The sequence below is a fragment of the Ambystoma mexicanum genome, chromosome 1p, assembly GCF_040938575.1.
Source record: "Ambystoma mexicanum isolate Mex_15411 chromosome 1p, UKY_AmexF1_1, whole genome shotgun sequence".
Classification (NCBI taxonomy): Eukaryota; Metazoa; Chordata; class Amphibia; order Caudata; family Ambystomatidae; genus Ambystoma; species Ambystoma mexicanum.
The window spans coordinates 1,413,322,236-1,413,342,255 of record NC_090921.1 but is presented as its reverse complement, the minus strand read 5'-3'; positions in this window follow the sequence as shown (position 1 = coordinate 1,413,342,255).

Here is a 20,020-nt window from a genome sequence, read left to right as displayed (position 1 = left end):
AGCATTCACCGTTTTATTATATAACTTTGGAAAATTACAAATATAGCACCTCTGTGGTGTATGCTGCTACCAATACCTACATTTCTGTATGAGTAGGTTACTGTACTAGAAAGAACACTGCAATGGAATGTTCTTTAGAACGCTACATTGCGTGATGAAGTATGTAATTTATTACACATCTCCCGATAATCCCTGATACTTTTTTGCCAACATTACATTCACAACCCCTTGTATGAAAACTAAATGCACATGTGATGTCATCAGTGATGTCATCAATGATATTTGTGATGTCATCTTTGATGTCCTGGGTGTTAGTCTTAGCAGTGCACGGTGGTGGCGCGAGTTATGGTTGCTTAGCTTACCATAACTGGCGAATTTCAAGGGTTTTTCGGTTTTACTTGGAACCATAACGCCCCTTTAACAAAGTTTTTTCACTGAATTTCATAGGTTTTTAGTAGCGCAACTTAACCATAACGTCCCTTTAACAAAGGTTTTTCACTGAATATATATATATATATATATATATATATATATATATATATATATATATATATATATATATATATATATAATTTTTTTAAAGCAGTCAGTAAGTAGAACGGGTCCAAATTCTCTAGAAATACAACTATGCTACTCTTCTGGAAACATGACAAGATTCTATTTGGTCCCTATATTTATAGGTTAATTTTCCTTTTTGATGCATCACATAACATCTTTGCATCCCTAGTATTATGATTATTGCACGATTGAGTACAGGAAAAAGAAATACTGTGAAATATAAAACATGCTTCCATCAGAGAATGACCACAATGAGTAACAGATGTGTACTGAACTACCTGGTAAAGCAGGTCCCTAAAGTGAGAAACCAGCCCCTGTACATAGCCTTTCTCGACTTTACCACATCGTTTTTTTTTTCATGTAGATCAAGGTAGACTATGGAGTGAGATAGTTAATTTGAAATAGACCAAGGCTTATTGAAGCTGAACATCCCATTAGATGAAGACACCACTGTGGGTATCAGACTGGATATGAAAGTGACTTTTTCTCATGAATTAAAAAGGACCCACGTTTAAAACATAGCTGTGTCCTGACCCTAATTGCTGGCGAATCTCCCCAAGTCCCCTCGAGCCCCAAACAAGTTCAATTGCCATAATTGGGTGAATCTGTGGGATCCCACTGAAGAATTGCAATTTATGTCTCTCACAAATTTGAATGCAAACGGGAAGTCCAAACAAGGATTCAGCACAGTGCAAGGATTCAATGCACATTGCAAAGTGATGTCAGATTACATTGGTCTTCAAACATTTTTGGCCTGGGCCCTCCCTGACCAAAACATGGGCAGGCCAGGCCCCCTCAAAAATGCCAAATTGACAGTAAATCCAAATGGCTATGAACTATCACATGCTGTCACTGCACCCTACTACCAGTATAGTGCCTGGGCACCCCCACCTGCTCCCATCACAGTCTCTGGGCTCTCTCATCCCAGGTCTTACTCAGCCACTGGGGCTCTCCTCACCCCACCAGAGACCCTGCGCTCTCTCCACCCTGCTCCCACCAATGTCCCTGAGCTCGCCCCACCACGCTCCCAGCACAGTCCTAAGGCCAGTGGCTCTTGGTGAATTTTTTAAGTGGAGGGGCATAATTAGTTTTTCCAGATATGCTATAGGAGAAATTTTTCAAAATAATGGGTTCAAATGTTGCATTTTAGAGCATACTTAAAAAGAAACATTGGGTAAAAAGCCAATTTGCTCTGGGAGGACTGGGGGGGCAGGCATGGTATTTTTTACTGGACATCTATGATAGATGTCCACTAAAAAGATATCATCCCTGTTCCCTGGGACTCACAGCGCCTAACTCACACACACAATCAAAGTGATTATGTGTGTATGCAAGGAGCTAGAGAGCCCAGTGGGAAAGCATGGTATTTTTTTACTGGACATCTATGATAGATGTCCAATAAAAAATACCATCCCTGTCCCCTGGGCCCACAGTGCTTTAGAAAGAGAGCTGATTTTGGCAGGTGGGAAAGTAGGATTGTGCAACAGAGTCTTTTTAAATGCCTTTGTTGTACAACCCCCTCACCCGCAACTCAAGAAAACAGCTCCATGGACCAACACAAACACATACACATTCACACAGCAATCACTCTATCATTCACATCTGCACCCACCATCATACACTCACTCATAACACAAGCATAAATGCATCCATACACATGAATAAATAAAAAATGAATTAACATAAACGTACATTCTGCCCCGGTCTTGAAGTTTCCTCCCCTGCACTCCAGCTCCTGCATCATGAAAAGGAATCGGGAAGCAAAACTTCCTGGTTCCGGCACATGTGTGCAGGGGTCTGAGTGTGGGTATTGAAACACCCTGCTCCAGCCTGCCCTGTCTGTATGTGCGAGGAGGCGCAGGAGCTCCCCCACGCGCATACAAACATGCAGTTCCTCGGCCAGCATTTCCAATGAGCAATGCATGGATGGCGAAGCAAAGCGCCCGAGCCTTGCATGGCTCATTTAGCATGTGCATCTGGGTCACTGTACTGTCAAAGGGAAACAGGGTTTCCTTTTGACAGTTCAACAAGCGCAGGAGCACTCCCTCAACTCGAAAAAAAGCAGCTGAGGGAGCGCTCAGTGTTTCACTGGGGGCTGGCTCCTATTCTCCTCCATAATAGGTGAGGGTGCCACTGGGTCAATGCCCCCTCACTCATTATTGACAAGCCACACCTGCCAGGGCTCCCCCAGCACTGCTTTGTCTTTCCCCCTAAACATTTTTTATTTTATTTTATTTTACTTTTCAGACTGGGGTCTCGTGCCCCCCTTGTGAATGTGGCCACCCCCCCCCCCCCAGGGGAGTGCAACCAACTGTTTGAATTCCTCTGGATTAGGGTGTCCTTGTGTGTATTCATTTGAGTTCTTTGGCATGTAACAAGTTTGAGAGTCTCCATAGAGAACGAGCAATTTCCAGTTTCCTTTGTTGGTTTTGTTTTGCTACAGTAAGTGAAGAGATATTTTTCAGGGGTTAGCCAGGATTTCTTTTTCCTGTGTGAACTGTGAACCTCATTACAAGTAGGGCAGTATCTGGTGGTAATTACACCTGGTATAATTACTCTTATCACTGCACTGTCCATTACAATTACCATTAAATCAGGAGTGGGCAGGTGCGGGCACCAACCATCAGCAGTAATGGTAAAACCGTCAGGTGGAATTATGACTTAAAAATGAAGGACAGTGCTAATTACACCAGTTTTCAGTGGAATTACCATTACTGCTGTAAAACTGATGGAATTACTCAATAGTAATGCTAATGCCAAAAATAGGAGGAATTTCTTCAGTCTTTGATGTTTTGGCTGCAATTCTGCCTGACCAAATTACCGCTGATACTTGTTGCGCGCATCTGTCCACTCTTGATTTGTCTGTCATTCCTCTGGACACCGCAGTGGTAGCAGGAATTCCATCTGGTAGAAGTGCCGCTGAATTTACCACCCTACTTGTAATGAGGGCCAAAATGTTTTCAATTCACAAAAATCTCACACAAAGCCCCATTACAAGTTGGGCTGTAAGTGGAAAAGTGGTGGTAACAGAATTACCTCCAATTGCCACTGTTCTGAATTAGAGGTTGCAGAAAATGGGAGCTAATTTCCCTAGCGAATTTATCCCCTGTGGAAATTCCTCCAGCGTAATTAGCACATTACAAGTGGAAGTACTGTACAAATAGGTAGTCATTCTGCCACAAACACAGTGCAGTTAAAAAAAAGTCCCAATAATTTCCACTAAAAGGGTATTCAAAGCCAACACCTTGTTGGGTGTCCTGACCCACGTTTGGACTATTATGCTGCAACATTTGGTGTTGTGGGCTTAGGAAATCCAAGAGGGCGGAAAAGCCCACATTTGCGCCAGAATCCTGGAGAACCGTGCAGTTTTGCGCACAGCAAAATGGTCCCCTGACCTGCCACCCACCAGGGCAAAGAAAGATGGCTCTGTTCAAAACCCGTTTTTATTAATGTCAAAAATTGCTAAGATCATGGGCCCGGAACCACCAAACAAAAATCCAACTATGGTTGAATGTTTTACTTTACTCTACTACAGATCCACATTAATGCCATGTCAAGCAAGGATCACATACTATCAAGTAAAATCATTTCTTTTGGAAATGTATTAATTCAAGACAGATCCCAAAATAGGTGCAGTACCGGCATTGGACACAAGCCGGCGCTAGTGGTCTAAACTCTGACTGGGGACCTGTGTTACAGAAGCTAAACAGCATCCTGAGCTAGCTGGGACTTCAAAGGTTTGTTCCCAGGAGGCAGTCTGATTCAATTAAAACAGTTCAAAGGGCCTCTGTCCATGGGAAGCATTCACACCAGCCCTTACCAGCAACAGCCCAGGAGATCACATGGTCATGCTAACCAAATGCAGAGTGGCCCCCTGGTCTGCTGACCTCAGTCAACACAATAGACTCTTTCAATTGAATGGAGTATGCTGATTTGCGTGTGGACTGTAAACAGAGCTCTGCCTGGAAGAAGAGACATGTGATCCCTGACTCACCCATTTCCTAGGGGCGGGTCAGACACTTTTTGTGAATTAAATTGAAGGCAAATATATGTTTTATAAAAACACTGATAACTAATTGTAACCAGATGACAGGAATGTACAATTTGGAGATCCTTAAAATGGTGTATGTACCTACAATTTGAGTCTAAACTCAATTCCGTACAATGTTCTGGGACCGAAACCCGCAATTTATTCATGTTGTAGACACTGGGTTTAAGCTAGAGACATGGAAATTTACTGAAATATGTGTAGAAAGGCGATGTACATTTGTGCCATTTTTGGTAAACGTCCGATATTGGTAAACCAACTAAAAACGAAAATGAGTTGTCATTTTTTAATGCAAGCTCTTAGGAAGATCAGAGTTGAACAAGAATGTACCTTAATTCATCTGCAATCTGTACATGTAACGTGAACCACTTGTGTACCTGGGAAATGTGTTTAGTTATGAAAATGATTTTCTAAGGTAAAAGCAAAGGGGAGTGTTTTTTCTGTATGCCATAAAGATGACTCACTCTGACTCACTGCTCCCTTCTCAAATCAGGTCAAAGAGAAATCCTTGACCTATCAAATCGTGAGTGGGTTGGGCAAAAAAAGTTAGCATCCACACCCATTTTCAAAAGACATAAAAAGAGCCACTGGAACCCAGGTAGGGACATTTCACTTTCGACTTTCTTGCGGGATGCTTTGCTGGGAGACTCCAGACTTCAAATCCATCAATCTCCAGAGACCAGAACTTTGAATCCAGACTCCAGAACTTGTAGCAGAGAGGCCTGAATCCACAAGCTGAATCCTTTTTCAGGAGGCCTCCAAATAATTTGCAAACTATTCGACAGCCGGGCGAGCTGTTTGAATTCTTTGCCAAGAACTTATGCCAGAACCAGTAGCAGAAACACCCAGAAAGCAGAGCTGTATCCAGAACCGCAGACCGGACCCAGACCAGATCGCTGTGAGCAGAACCAGAAATCCCGACCAGACCAGAACCAGAGATCTGGAACCAGAGAACCAGTACCCAGTGGCAAGAGAACCGCAGCCAATCCTAACCCGATCTGTGACAAAGTCGCATTCCTGTCCAAAATATAGTATGAGTACTCAGCCAGAACTGTGCAAAACCAATCTCTTAGTTTAAAATAATCTAATTCAAACAATTTTTACCTATCTAGAACTACATCATAGAAATCATGTCCCTCCTGTTGATTCAAAGCTGCAAAACTGTCATCTGTCATTCTGAGCTTTACTTTTATTTTGAGAATGTACCTTCACGAAATCGTCCGTATCTCTTGAACCGTTTGTGCTAGAAGCGAGATTTAACTTTCATTATAAAGCTAAGATTCTAGGCTTTCCTACGCACCTAGAACCGACGTCCTATTCATTATTCTTTTTACGTAATCGCGCTTGACGAACTCAGAAAAAGTGCCGCGATGTGCGATTTGGCTGAAATTTCTTCACATGTCAAAATAGCAGCTTCTTAGCATATTTTTCCCTTCTTTGCATACCACCTTTAAAGTACTTTGCCTGTGTTTAAAATCATCCCAGTTTCTCTAAGCTTGCTAGGGGGAACTGAATTTGTATTGTACTGTGATTGTATTCCTGAAGACTGTGTGTGTTACTTCCACCTCCTTACATTGCATAGAGGGGGGTGAATTGCCAAAAGGGGAAAAGTGATTATATTATGTTTTGCTGAAATCATATCAAGTTTATTCCTGTGTTGCTTCTTTTCCACCTTGCATTTCCTTGTACCATATAAAGCATTCTCAGCTACCTTATCCTCTATACTACTCCTAAGTAATTAAACCAGTGTGCTAGTATAACATCCTCCAGTGTTGATCACTGTCATATGTCTAAGTGTGATATCAAATATTAATTTATTATAAAAGTGTGATATATATCTATTGTTTAATTTTTCAAATAAACCTTTTGAGTTTGCAAAACAAACCTACTTCTTGACTCAGTGGGGTCAGGGGGATTCTAAGAGAGGGGCGTTATACAAGGGTTCATCATCCGGATTATAACTTGTCATGAAAATATATAAATAAGGGCTTCCCTTGAGCAATCCCAGACAAGGCACTGACTTACTGGGAATGCTTGATTGGAGTCATTAACAGAGTGGGGGCTCATAGCCGGGGATTCTGGATTAGATCTATCACTTGTGCAGATTAATACAGTGTGCTAACTGACAGAATATATAAATTCTGTTGGATCACCACACTGTGTTACACTCTAAAAACACCCCTCAAAGGAACGCTCTAATGAAATGGTCTGTTTTGCAAAATAAAATACAAACTTCTGTAAGTCAGGAAGGAAATCAAATTCCAGAATGACGACCTTGGTAGATATCAAAATAGCCAGAGAACACCTCTTACATAAGCTATTTGTGAGAGGTGAGTGGGCTCATCAGGACCAGGCAGTCTGGTTGCAGGCAATCGCACCCCAGATCACTGAAACAGGGTCAGATATATGGAGAGATCAGGGTCCCTTCCATGTGGCCCTGAGTGAACTATATATGGCCCCTAAGGCCAAGGATGAGCACAACAAGATTGCCAGGGTAGCGGCATATTCATATTTACATATGGGAGCCATACAGGACAAATGTGCTGAAGGCCAAGATCTGGCAAATATTCAACTGATGTCATTAGAGAAACCCCAATCTGACCTGGTCTCTTCTGAGCAGAGGCTGCAGAGGATCCAGGAATCAGAAAATGATAGTAGGCAGTATATTATTAAAATAAAGGAGGATATGGATATCCTGCAACAGGAAAAGGCTGACCAGGATAACAGATTTCTGGCCTTGCAGAAGGAGTACCAAGAAGGTTTGGACTCCCTACTGCAGAGCCAGAAAAAGCTGGAGTGACAACTAGACTTTAACAGGGCATGCACAGAGCAGGTAGCACCCTGCAAATCCGACTAGACAGAGAGAAAGAGGAAAGCAATAAATTGATTTTGAAAGACCTGGATACCCAGGCAGAGTTTGATCAAGAACGCCAGAAAGCTGGTGCCTTTCAAAGGCAGAGAGACGACCAGGCGGCACAGATGCAGGCTCTTAGTCAGGAAAGGGATACCTGGAATGGCCAGGAAGTCTGCCAATTAAAAGAAAAAAATTAAGGAAATCACCTGGCCCTCCAGGGGCTGGGTGACCTCCAAAAAGAGCATCAGAACTTGTTAGAGCACACCAGGAGGGTGGAAGATGCTCTGGCAAGAAAGGAGCAGGACAGTAGGGATGGGGCCCAGGAGGTAACCCTCCTGCAGCAAAGACTGGCCCAGTATTCCAGGACCAATCAGGAGGCACAGAGAGAAAATGAGGCTCCTCTCTGTCAGCACAGTGATAGGCTCCAGCAACAGGTAGCTATGCAGGAGAGACTGATAGAGTCTAGTAAGGCCTTAACTGAGGAACTGAAAGTGCAGGCTCTTGCATTGCAACAGGGAGCAGGGCTGATAGAGATGAAGTTCGCTGGGAAAGGGAAACACCTGAGCATAACCTCAGGAGCCCTAGTACCAGAGGCCTTCATCTCTCCCAGTCCTTGGACTCTGCCACCCCCATGTCCCCTGGCTCACATGAGCACAGGGCCACAGGGAGGGCAGATTACTATCCAGCCAAAAGTATGGGGTTCATAGGCCAGTACCTCCCAGAAATGGATGGGCGGGCATCCGGGTATGGGCACCCACGCACAGTGCAATTTAGTGTGGAATCCCAGGAAAGTAGACCCACTAAGGGCATTCTAAAAACCTCTGCCCAGTTAGGTCAGTGGGGGGTACCCATCAAATCCTGGCAGCAAGGAGGGATCTGAAGACTGCTCTGAGTGGCCCAGGACACAGGAGACCAGGTCCCCACATTCTGCCAGCCATTCCCAGGCTTGCAGAATCCAGGAGAGCCTAGAAGATCAGACGGGCACCTCTGGGAGCAGTGCTTCTGAGTCAGAGGAGGAATGGACCAGGGTTACCCAAACCAAAAAGGCCAATAAGGCAAAAAGGGCCTTGCTTAAGGACCCCTTAAAGCAGATCAAGGCAATAAGGAGTGTCATGACCCCTTATCACAAGAACTCCACGTATTCTGTTTGGGAACACTTGGAGCTCTTTGAGCAAATGATGGAGACTTTCCATTTGAAGGACAGCAGTAGCTGCATTCAGTATGTCAAATGGACATTCTCCCCAAAATACTCCAGTTTCTTTGCGGGGCTGGAAGACCAAAACCATTCAAGATGGTCCACATATAGGGCGGCCATCTGGAAACATTTTTCTGTTCACCGAAATCCCCAAGAGGCTCACAAGGCAGCCTCTCAATTTGCAATGTGGGGAGGATCAGGCCCCACAAGCATTTGTGCAAGAATTGAAGCATGCTTTTGCGCAGACCACCTGAAGGGTGCGCACGGACAGCAGAGAATTCATCAACACATTTTTCCATGCACTCCCCAAATACATAATGACCCAGCTCGTGAGAGATTTTCACGAGAAAAGATCTGTAGACTGGGTCATTGAGCAAGCCACCCGCATCTATGAGGTGCAGAAACCGGTGGAAAAAAAGAATCAGCCCAAAAACCCCAAAACCAACAGCACCCCTGCTGCTGCCAAGGTGGCAGAGGTAAAAGTTGCCCCCGTTTTAGATGTGGAGATGGGGGGGCCGAAAAACCTGCCTGCACTGAACAATTCACAGCCCAGAAGGCCCTCGGGCCAGTCAGAGACAGGGAGTCAAGGAGGTAATCCCACAAATGGGGTCCCTCGCACCCTTGACTATGTAAGTCCCCGCTACAAGGGAAACAGACCAATCCTGGGTTATGTATGGACTCCTCCGCCCAAGGGGGGGGATCCAGCCAAGCACCTGACCCAGGGAACTTCCCTCCTAACTTCCCACAGGAGGGCAGAAATTCCCCAAACACTGGGCAGAACTTTTTTCCCAGGCATCCACTCAACCTCCAGCCCCAAAATCATCCATCCTTCTTTCCCCACTACCCTGAGCCCAGACAACCTAATCCGGGAGAGGGGAGGCCAAGGGTGGAGGGGTACCCAATTCTTCCCAACCGAGGGTATTACCAGAGAAGGGATAGCTACCCTTCCCGGGATTAGCCCAGGGGAGAAAAGAGAACCCTGTATCAGCCTGAGCGGGTTTCCCAACTTGAGCGCCAGGTCCAAATTATGGCACGGGATCTGGGTCACATACTGAGGGCTCAATAGAACCCTCAGATGAGCAGGCCACCGCAGAATGCCCCAAACTCTGGGCCTGGTGCTCCAGAAGAATGACGGGGCAGCACCCCGATAACCCACCGGTTCCCAGGGAGGAGGCACAAGGGGAAGGGGGGTGTAAAGCCTTGGAGGAAGCTTCCTTCCCAACTTGTAAACGGTCCCTGGAAAACCAGGAACCGGAAACAAATCTCCTACCCCTGGAAGTCTGCCACCCAAGGAGCAAAGAGGAGGTAGGAGAAACAAAGGACCCAAACAGCCCATTTTGTGGAGGAGGTACAGGTCTTCCAATTTGAGGGAGGGGGATCCTCAGAGGATCCTGGGAAAAGGACCTTCTCCTTCAGAGATGGGGGAACTCCTCCCAAGGAAAAATGGGTCCCAAGGGATTCCAACCTAGACTGGGTAGATGTGGGGATTGAGCTGTCGCTGCCCATCATTCTTTCCCAGAACCAAGAAGACCGAGAACCCCTGGTTCAAACCCATCCTGTTGACTGCCTCCAAAAAGGGGGGGGGCGGCCCAGATCCGGAACCAGGGGAACCTAAAACCGAATCAACAGACTGGGTAGATGTGGGGATCGAGCTGTCGCCACCCATCATCTTATCCCAGAACCAACTGCATCAAAATTCCCGGGTTCAAACCCGTTCTGGTGACTGCCTCCAAAAAGGGGGGGGCGGCCCAGGACCAGAACCAGGGGAACTCGAATATCCTCTTTCAAGGTGCCAACTTTTTCTTGCAGATTCCCATTACTCTCCACAGAATTCTGCCCAAATCTCTTCTCTTCCAATGTCCAAAACCAGAAAATTAGCCCACCAGTTGTCCAAAAATGTGTATTATCTGTGCCCCCTTGAGGAGAAGGAGGGAAGATACTATGCCCCGGTACAAGTACAGGGGCAGGGTACAGTTTTGGCACTGGTGGACACTGGATCCCAAGCTACCCTTCTGTCCAAAAGGGCCTTTGATGAACTAAATGCAGGAAGGGGGGAGAAATACCAGATACAGATTCCTCTCACCTCTCTTCCTGGACAACTGCAGAACTTTGACGGGAAGGAAATTCCCGTCGAGGGGACTGCAGATTTGGACGTCAAAATTGGGCGACATAAGGTGAAACACCCGGTCATAGTAGTGACCCCAGAGGGCACCCCTTGTTTACTAGGGAATGACCTCCTGAGAAGGTTGTCACCCCTAATAGATTGCGTAAACAAGGTCCTCTGGACCCAGACTAGCCGACCAATAAAATTAAAACAGAGTGTCAACCATGTTAGTTTAAACGGCACCTGCCACATGGTTGAACAAAAATCTGACCAAGTAGAATTTCACTTCCAGAACAACCAAATTTCAGACGTGACAGTAATAGCAGTAGGACAACAGACTGGTGATGGGGGTCCTCTCTATTTCTGAAAATCAACCTTCCTTCCAGTTTAAGGTGGTATTCCACACTGGAAGGAAATTCTCTGAAATACTTTACTAATCCACAATCAGACATTCCCACTCCGATAGTCCAGAAAGATGTGAAATCAGCTCAGAGCCTGGCTGATATTCAGCAAATTGGAGAGCAGTTGTTCATCCCTGTCCAATTAAATGATGGGAAGGACTCTGTTCTCGCCCGAGTGTGTGTGAACAACGGTAAGAGCTTCATCAGCGAAGCCATGTTCCGCCACCTCCCAAAAGATCCAGCCATTCCCGCATTCAAACTGATAGACGAATGGGAAATGGACCTGGAAGCACCTAATTCCAAACATCTCCTGCCAAGCAGGTGTATGCTAAAAATCTCCATTGGCAACAAGAGCATAGTCCATAATTGTTGGGTCGTGCGAGACGTCACTGCCGCCTTTTTACTTAGGCAGTGACATTCTCAATCGCTTTGCCATTAGTTTGGACCTAATAAACTTCAAAGCTTGGTCCCGATTAGCGGAGAATCCCAATGGCTTTGATGATCCAGAAAAAGCATTTAAGTCAGCTCAACTGCTACCTTATGCAGTTGAAATTCAGGTTAAAGAGGAAGTCACCATTCCAGAAAGGACCCGACAATTCTCCCTGGAAGTGAAAGTTAAAAGAGGACAAAAATTGAAAAACCCTGATGCTTATATTCATCTAAATGCTTCTCTCCAACAGCAAGGGTTAGGGGTAAACCCAACACCATTAGTCAACATAGACCATGACACCATTCCAATAGAGGTGGATTACAGCGACTTAAAGAGTATTACTCTAGCCGCGGGCACCATTGTTGGAATGGCGGTTGATGACCGACATTTCTACATTGATTTAGGAAATGAACTTTTAGGACCAATCCCCAAGGACTGTTTTGACAGTGACAGTGATGACAATACAACACCAGACAGGATCTTTACCCGGCATGGGGGGGAACTTCCTGGTGTACACTTCTTGCCCTTATGGTAAGGAAGAGGTGACTTGTGACTTCAGAGGGGATGAGGTGATTTTCCAGGCCCATGAGGGCTGCCTTTCCCACCTGAAGCCTCCGGTCCAAATCAGCACTCTGACCAGGGACTTCTGCACCCAGCTGGAGGAGGCCGCTGAGATAGCAAAAGTCTTTCCAGGCTTCAGGCAGATGGTGGAAGAGAGAGTCAACCTAGCTGATGCCTGCGTGACTCTGGAACAGAAGCAAAAGTTGAAACAAGTTTTCTTGGATTCTCAAGATCTCTTCGCGGTAGACTCATATGACTGTGGTTGCACCGACATCCACACAACAACAATTCCCACAGACCCTGGCATTACTCCAGTGTTTGTGAAGCAATATCGCTTGCCTCTCGCATCAATGGAGTCCCTGACTGAAATAATTAAGAACTTGAGTCCCGGGGAATAATCCGTCCAGTACACAGCACCTTCAATAATCCTGTGCTGTGAATATTGAAGCCAAACGGCCAGTGGAGACTCTGTGCTGACCTTAGGGAGCTCAACATACGGGTCCATACTTCCCGATGGCCTCTGCCCTACATTGACCAAGAGCTGGCCCAGATTCATGGGTCACAGGTATTCACTGCAATAGACCTGAACAATGGATACTGGACCGTGCCTGTCAGTAGGCTTTTACCTTTGGGGGCCAGCAGTACACATGGACCCGGATCCCCTTCGGATACCTCAACTCCGGCAATGAGTTCTATATTTTCCAACATAAGGCCATGCCCGACCTGGGTGCGAGGGGTAACCTGGCTTATGTAGATGGTATCCTCATTAAAAGCTCAACTGTTGAGGAACACATAGCGGAGATCTGTTATGTCCTGACCCAGTTGAGGGCCGCCGGAGCAAAACATTCCTTCCAAAAAGCACAGTGGTGTAGAACACGTGTTAATTTCTTGGGGCATGAGATTACTCCTCAGGGTCTCTGTCCCTGAAAAGAAAGTGGACGCACTCCAGAAACTAAAGGATCCCACAACTCTGCGGGAACTAAGGAGCCTCCTTGGACTGACCAATTACAGCAGAAAGTTCATTGAGGGCTACGCAGAGATCACCAGACTCTTGATTCATCTGTTGAAGGGGTTGGTCAAGTGGGAATGGGGTCCAGAATAATCTGAGGCAGTAAGACAACTCAAAAGAAGCCTCTCACAAGCGCCTTGCCTAGCTTACCCTCTCAGAAACAAGGAGTTCTTCCTGGAGACAGGGTTCTCTAATATGTGCTTGACGGCAGTATTATACCAAAAGCATGACAAGGTCAATAAAGTAATCTCCTATGCGAGCAAAACTTTATCCTCTGTGGAGGAAAAATTCAAAGATTGTGAAAAGGCACTCCTGGCAACGGTGTGGGCATTGAAGAATTACCGCCCATTCATCCAGGGGGAACACATCGTAGTGGAGACTCCACACCAGCCTCTGCAATATCTCCAAAGTGACAGAATCCGGGCCGGAAACGTGAGTAATTCCTGAATTCCTTCCTGGATTCTGTCAATGCAAGGCTTTCCTGTGGAGGTCAGATATGGCCAAAACAAGAAGAGTCCCCTCGCGCAAGGTCTGGCTGACTTGCATGATTGTGCCAGAGAAAACTGTCTCGAGGACGAAAGTCTAAAAATCAAGGACAACATGGAGGAATACCTTAATTCCCCACACAAAGTCTTTGAAGAGGACAAGTGTGAGGGAATGCTCACTGTCTATGTGGATGGATGCTCTTACCATGTTGACAACAACGGGGAAAAAGAACTGGTGGCCGGCGTAGGGAATGCGTGGGTGAATGAGTCTCCAGAACCCTCCGCTGGGTACAAAATCGGTCCCGAAGTAGTCATGTAGCAGAGTTGATGGCTGTGCATCAAGCCATCCTCACTGCTGTCCAACTTCAACTCCACGAACTGGTCATAATCACAGATTCGGATTATGTACGGAACGGGTTTGTGGAGCACCTGGTTAATTGGAAAACCAGAGGCATGTTATGTGCCAATAACAAACCCTTGAAACAGGTGAAGTTAATCCAAAACATTGATGACCTGATCACCTCGAATGGGATGACCATCTACTGGAAAAAGATCAAGGGTCATTCCAAAGTAGAGGGACCAGACAAATCTGGAAATGACTTAGCTGATCAGCTGGCCAAAACCAGGGCCATCCAAGGGAATCTAATAGAGATTGAGTCCCTGTTGGGGGAAATCCAGGTCACTGCCATCACTAGGTCGCAGACAAATGCTCACAATGATCTTTCAACTGCACAATGGAGTAAGGAGACCCCAGATGCCAATTTGATTACGGCTCAAAAAGGGGACCCAATAATTAGTAGGTTTTACCAACACATTGAGGACCATGAGAACTTTCCCCTGACGGATACCGATTACATTGGGAAAGAGGACCTTAGAGTGTTGATGAAATGTCCAAAGATGTTCCGAATCCAAGACGGTTTGTTGGTAAGGAAATCCCAAGCTGGCCATGATCAGTGGGTGGTCCCTATGTCATTCCGAAGCCTGATGTTAAGTCACGCCCATGATGCGGCCACCGCCGGTCATAGGGGGTTTCATACAACACTTGAAATCTTAAGAGAGGTTGCATACTGGCCACACATGGGGCAGGACCTCGACCAATACTTGAAGGGGTGTCTGGTGTGTGCACAATTTCAGCCATCATCCCTCACACACCGTGCGCTTCTCCAAAAGAGAGGGATGACACTGCCATGGTCAGATTTGCAAATCGACTTCGTAGGCCCTGTGATTCGCTCGTCTAGAGGAAACAAGTACATGTTGACGGTCACATGCTTGTTTACCAAGTGGGTGGAATGACTCTCTGCCCCAAACTGCAAGGCAGAAACAGCAGCTGCCCTGATGATTAACCACATCTTTTCCCGTTTTGGTCTACCTGAAAGGATTGAGTCAGACATAGGTAGCCATTTCACCAGCGAGGAAATGACAAAGATGTGGCAGATAATGGTGGTCAAAAGGAAGCTACATATTGCTTACCGGCCAGCCTCTTCTGGTGCAGTGGAGAGATACAACAGAACCATTGTGAGCATATTAAAAAAGTTTGTGGCAGATTCTGGGCCAAGTTGGGATATCCAATTACCTCTGGTCCTAATGGCCATCAGATCTACCCCTTCATCTGCAACTAAAATGTCACCATTTGAGCTGATGACTGGACGCAAGATGGTGCTTCCCCAGCATTTGCTCTACAGGACCCAAGAGCAGATATTGATAAATGCCTCCACAACTCATGAGTATGTGGAGAATTTAAGGAAACACCTTCAACATGCTTTTGCCTATGCTCAGCGGAATCTAGAAAGATCAGCTGATAGCATGAAGACCCATTACGATTTGAAAACTTCCAGGAAAGTATATAATGTGGGAGACCGGGTCTATCTATACAATTTCCAAAGAAACCAGGCCAAACAGCGAAAATGTTTGCCTAGATGGAAGGGACCGTTTGAAATTATAGACAAGATCTCCCCAGTATCTTATAAGATCCGCATCCCCAAAGGTAGTCTGGCGGAAGGGGAAGACAAGTGGGTACATATAAATCAGCTAAAGTGTTTGCATCCCAGGCACACTCTGCAGCAACTGGTGGAATCCTCTGGAATCCCAGAGGGGGCCGCTCCAGAGTGATTCAGTTACAACACTAAAATATCCCGCATATAGTCTCTAAAAATATCATGATTCTGGTATGAAAATATTTCCTGTTATATCTTGTTTTTTAAAATAAGATTGCAAAATGTATCCAGATGTATAAAATGTATATGTTCTCCACACCATTAATAGTGGTGGAAAAATGTCTAGGAATCTGTATTGCCGCTTTGCTTTATCATCCTAGGAGAGATGAAACCATGGAGACTGACCAAGGAGAACGACCAGGGGACCGGGAGCAAAGATCCGAGGGGCCCGGGGTACCGCCCAATATTCCCATCAGGACAGATGAGGAGAACCGATCGATCCAACCAGATGGAGGAAAAGATGCTGAACTGTGCCACCTGCGGAATTGGAAGAAGATGATGCGGACATACCAGCGCATGGATCAAAACATCCTTTGCACACGACTCCTCCTCGACTTGAAATCAAAGCGCAGTCGGGCGGGGGGGCTTGTTGGGTGTCCCGACCCACGTTTGGACTATTATGCTGCAACATTTGGTGCTGTGGGCTTAGGAAATCCAAGAGGGTGGAAAAGCCCACATTTGCGCCAGAATCCTGGAGAACCGTGCACTTTTGCGCACAGCAAAATGGTCCCCTGACCTGCCACCCACCAGTGCAAAGAAAGATGGTTCTGTTCAAAACCCGTTTTTATTAATGTCAAAAATTGCTAAGATCATTGGCCCGGAACCACCAAACAAGAATCCAACTATGGTTGAGTGTTTTACTTTACTACAGATCCACATCAATGCCATGTCAAGCAAGGATCATATACTATCAAGTAAAATCCTTTCTTTTGGAAATGTATTAATTCAAGACAGATCCCAAAAATAGGTGCAGTACCGGCATTGGACACAAGACGGCGCTAGCGGTCTAAATTTTGACTGAGGACCTGTCTTGCAGAAGCTAAACATCATCCTGAGCTAGCTGGGACTTCAAAGGTTTGTTCCCAGGAGGCAGTCTGATTCAATTAAAACAGTCCAAAGGGCCTCTGTCCATGGGAAGCATTCACACCAGCCCTTACCAGCAACAACCCAGGAGATCACATGGTCATGCTAACCAAATGCAGAGTGGCCCCCTGGTCTGCTGACCTCAGTCAACACAATAGACTCTTTCAATTGAATGGAGTATGCTGATTTGGGTGTGGACTGTAAACAGAGCTCTGCCTGGAAGAAGAGACATGTGATCCCTAACTCACCCAGTTCCTAGGGGCGGGCCAGACACTTTTTGTGAATTGAATTGAAGGCAAATATATGTTTTATGAAAACACTGATAACTAATTGTAACCAGATGACAGGAATGTACAATTTGGAGATCCTTAAAATGGAAAATGTACCTACAATTTGAGTCTAAACTCAATTCCGTATGATGTTCTGGGACCGAACCCCGCAATTTATTCATGTTGCAGACACTGGGTTTAAGCTAGAGACATGTAAATTTACTCGAATATGTGTAGAAAGGCGGTGTACATTTGTGCCATTTTTGGTAAACGTCCAATATTGGTAAACCAACTAAAAACGAAAATAAGTTGTCATTTTTGAATGCAAGCTCTTAGGAAGATCAGAGTTGAACAAGAATGTACCTTAAGTCATCTGCAATCTGTACATGTAACGTGAACCACTTGTGTATCTCGGTAATGTGTTTAGTTATGAAAATGATTTTCTAAGGTAAAAGCAAAGGGGAGTGTTCTTTCTGTATGCCATAAAGATGACTCACTCTGACTCACTGCTCCCTTCTCAAATCAGGTCAACGAGAAATCCTTGACCTATCAAATCGTGAGTGGGTTGGGCAAAGAAAGTTAGCATCCACACCCATTTTCAAAAGACATAAAAAGAGCCACTGGAACCCAGGTAGGGACATTTCACTTTCCACTTTCTTGCAGGACGCTTTGTTGGGAGACTCCAGACTTCAAATCCATCAATCTCCAGAGACCAGAACTTTGAATCCAGACTCCAGAACTTGTAGCAGAGAAGCCTGAATCCACAAGCTGAATCCTTTTTCAGCAGGCCTCCAAATCATTTGCAAACTATTCAACAGCCGGGCGAGCTGTTTGAATTCTTTGCCAAGAACTTTTGCCAGAACCGGTAGCAGAAACACCCAGAAAGCAGAGCTGTATCCAGAACCGCAGACCGGACCCAGACCAGATCGCTGTGAGTAGAACCAGAGATCCCGACCAGACCAGAACCAGAGATCTGGAACCAGAGAACCAGTACCCAGTGGCGAGCGAACAGCAGCCAATCCTGACCCGATCTGTGACGAAGTCGCATTCCTGTCTAAAATATAATGTGAGTATTCAGCCATAACTGTGCAAAACCAATCTCTTAGTTTAAAATAATCTAATTCAAACTATTTTAACCTATCTAGAACTACATCATAGAAATCGTGTCCCTCCTGTCGATTCAAAGCTGCAAAACTGTCATCTGTCATTCTGAGCTTTACTTTTATTTTGAGAATCTACCTTCACAAAATCGTCCGTATCTCTTGAACCGTTTGTGCTAGAAGCGAGATTCAACTTTCATTATAAAGCTAAGATTCTAAACTTTCCTACGCACCTAGAACCGGCGTCCTATTCATTATACTTCTTATGTAACCGCGCTCGACACACTCAGAAAAAGTGCCGCGATTTGACTGAAATTTCTTCACATGTCAAAATAGCAGCTTCTTGCTTTCCTTTGCTGAAATTCGTTTGCAACCTGACAATCATTCTTAGAGCATTGCTAAAGTGATCCTGAACTAATTTAAAGTAGCTATCACCCACCCTGAATCTCTTATAGGGAATTAAAATCATTTTTAGCATATTTTTCCCTTCTTTGCATACCACATTTAAAGTACTTTGCCTGTGTTTAAAATCATCCCTGTTTCTCTAAGCTTGCTAGGGAGGAACTGAATTTGTATTGTACTGTGATTGTATTCCTGAAGACTGTGTGTGTTACTTCCACCTCCTTACATTGCATAGAGGGGGGGTGAATTGCCAAAAGGGGAAAAGTGATTATATTATGTTTTGCTGAAATCATATCAAGTTTATTCCTGTGTTGCTTCTTTTCCACCTTGCATTTCCTTGTACCATATAACGCATTCTCAGCTACCTTATCCTCTATACTACTCCTAAGTAATTAAACCAGTGTGCTAGTATAACATCATCCAGTGTTGATCACTGTCATATGTCTAAGTGTGATATCAAATATTAATTTATTATAAAAGTGTTATATATATCTATTGTTTCATTTTTCAAATAAACCTTTTGAGTTTGCAAAACAAACCTACTTCTTGGCACAGTGGGGTCAGGAGGATTCTAAGAGAGGGGCGTTATACAAGGGTTCATCATCCGGATTATAACTTGTCATAAAAATATATAAATAAGGGCTTCCCTTGAACAATCCCAGACAAGGCACTGACTTATGGGAATGCTTGATTAGAGTCATTAACAACCTTCCCCAAGTACACGTCTAAGTAGCATTCAGCCACAACCAGACATGAACTGCAGCATCCATAACCTGCTACTGTTCATTGAGCTCCAGCGGCATGCAAGGACACAGCAGGGAAGGATAAAGGCATCACAAAGGTGGAGGAGATGTGTGTTGCAGAGGCCGCCCATACCACGTGTCCGTCCATCTCCCTGGACATTGACTGATGAACAATTCTATTCATGTAGACTGACCTAAAAATAAATGCAGACAACAGCACACGATCTACCCTCGTACTATTGGACATATCAACCACTTTCAATACAATCAGACACACAACACCAATTAAGAGACTGGAGGATTGTGGTGTAAAACACTCTGCTTTACAATGGATATATTCTTTCCTCACTAACCGGACTCTAATAAATTACCTACTGCCATTTTCCTCCAACACCAAATAAAACATCCTTTGGCATACCACAAGGCTCTAGCCTCTCCCCACTCCTTTTCAACATCTACCTGTCCTCCTTAATGAAAATCACTCAAAACCACAGACTGACTTCCTATAACTATGCAGATGACACCCAACAATTGCCTCACCAACATACACATCTGGATGACAACCAACAACCCAAAGCTAAACCCAACCAAACCAGAAATAATGATCTCACCCCCAGAGGATAACACAATAGACACACAACTGAATTGGCCACCTGGCATGGGACCCCAACCGGAATCATCAGCTGTGATAAAGAATCTGGGAATACTCAAGGACAACAGACTCTCACTAGAACCACAAGTCAAAGCCATAGCAAAGAAATGTGTCTACCTCCTGCGACTATTT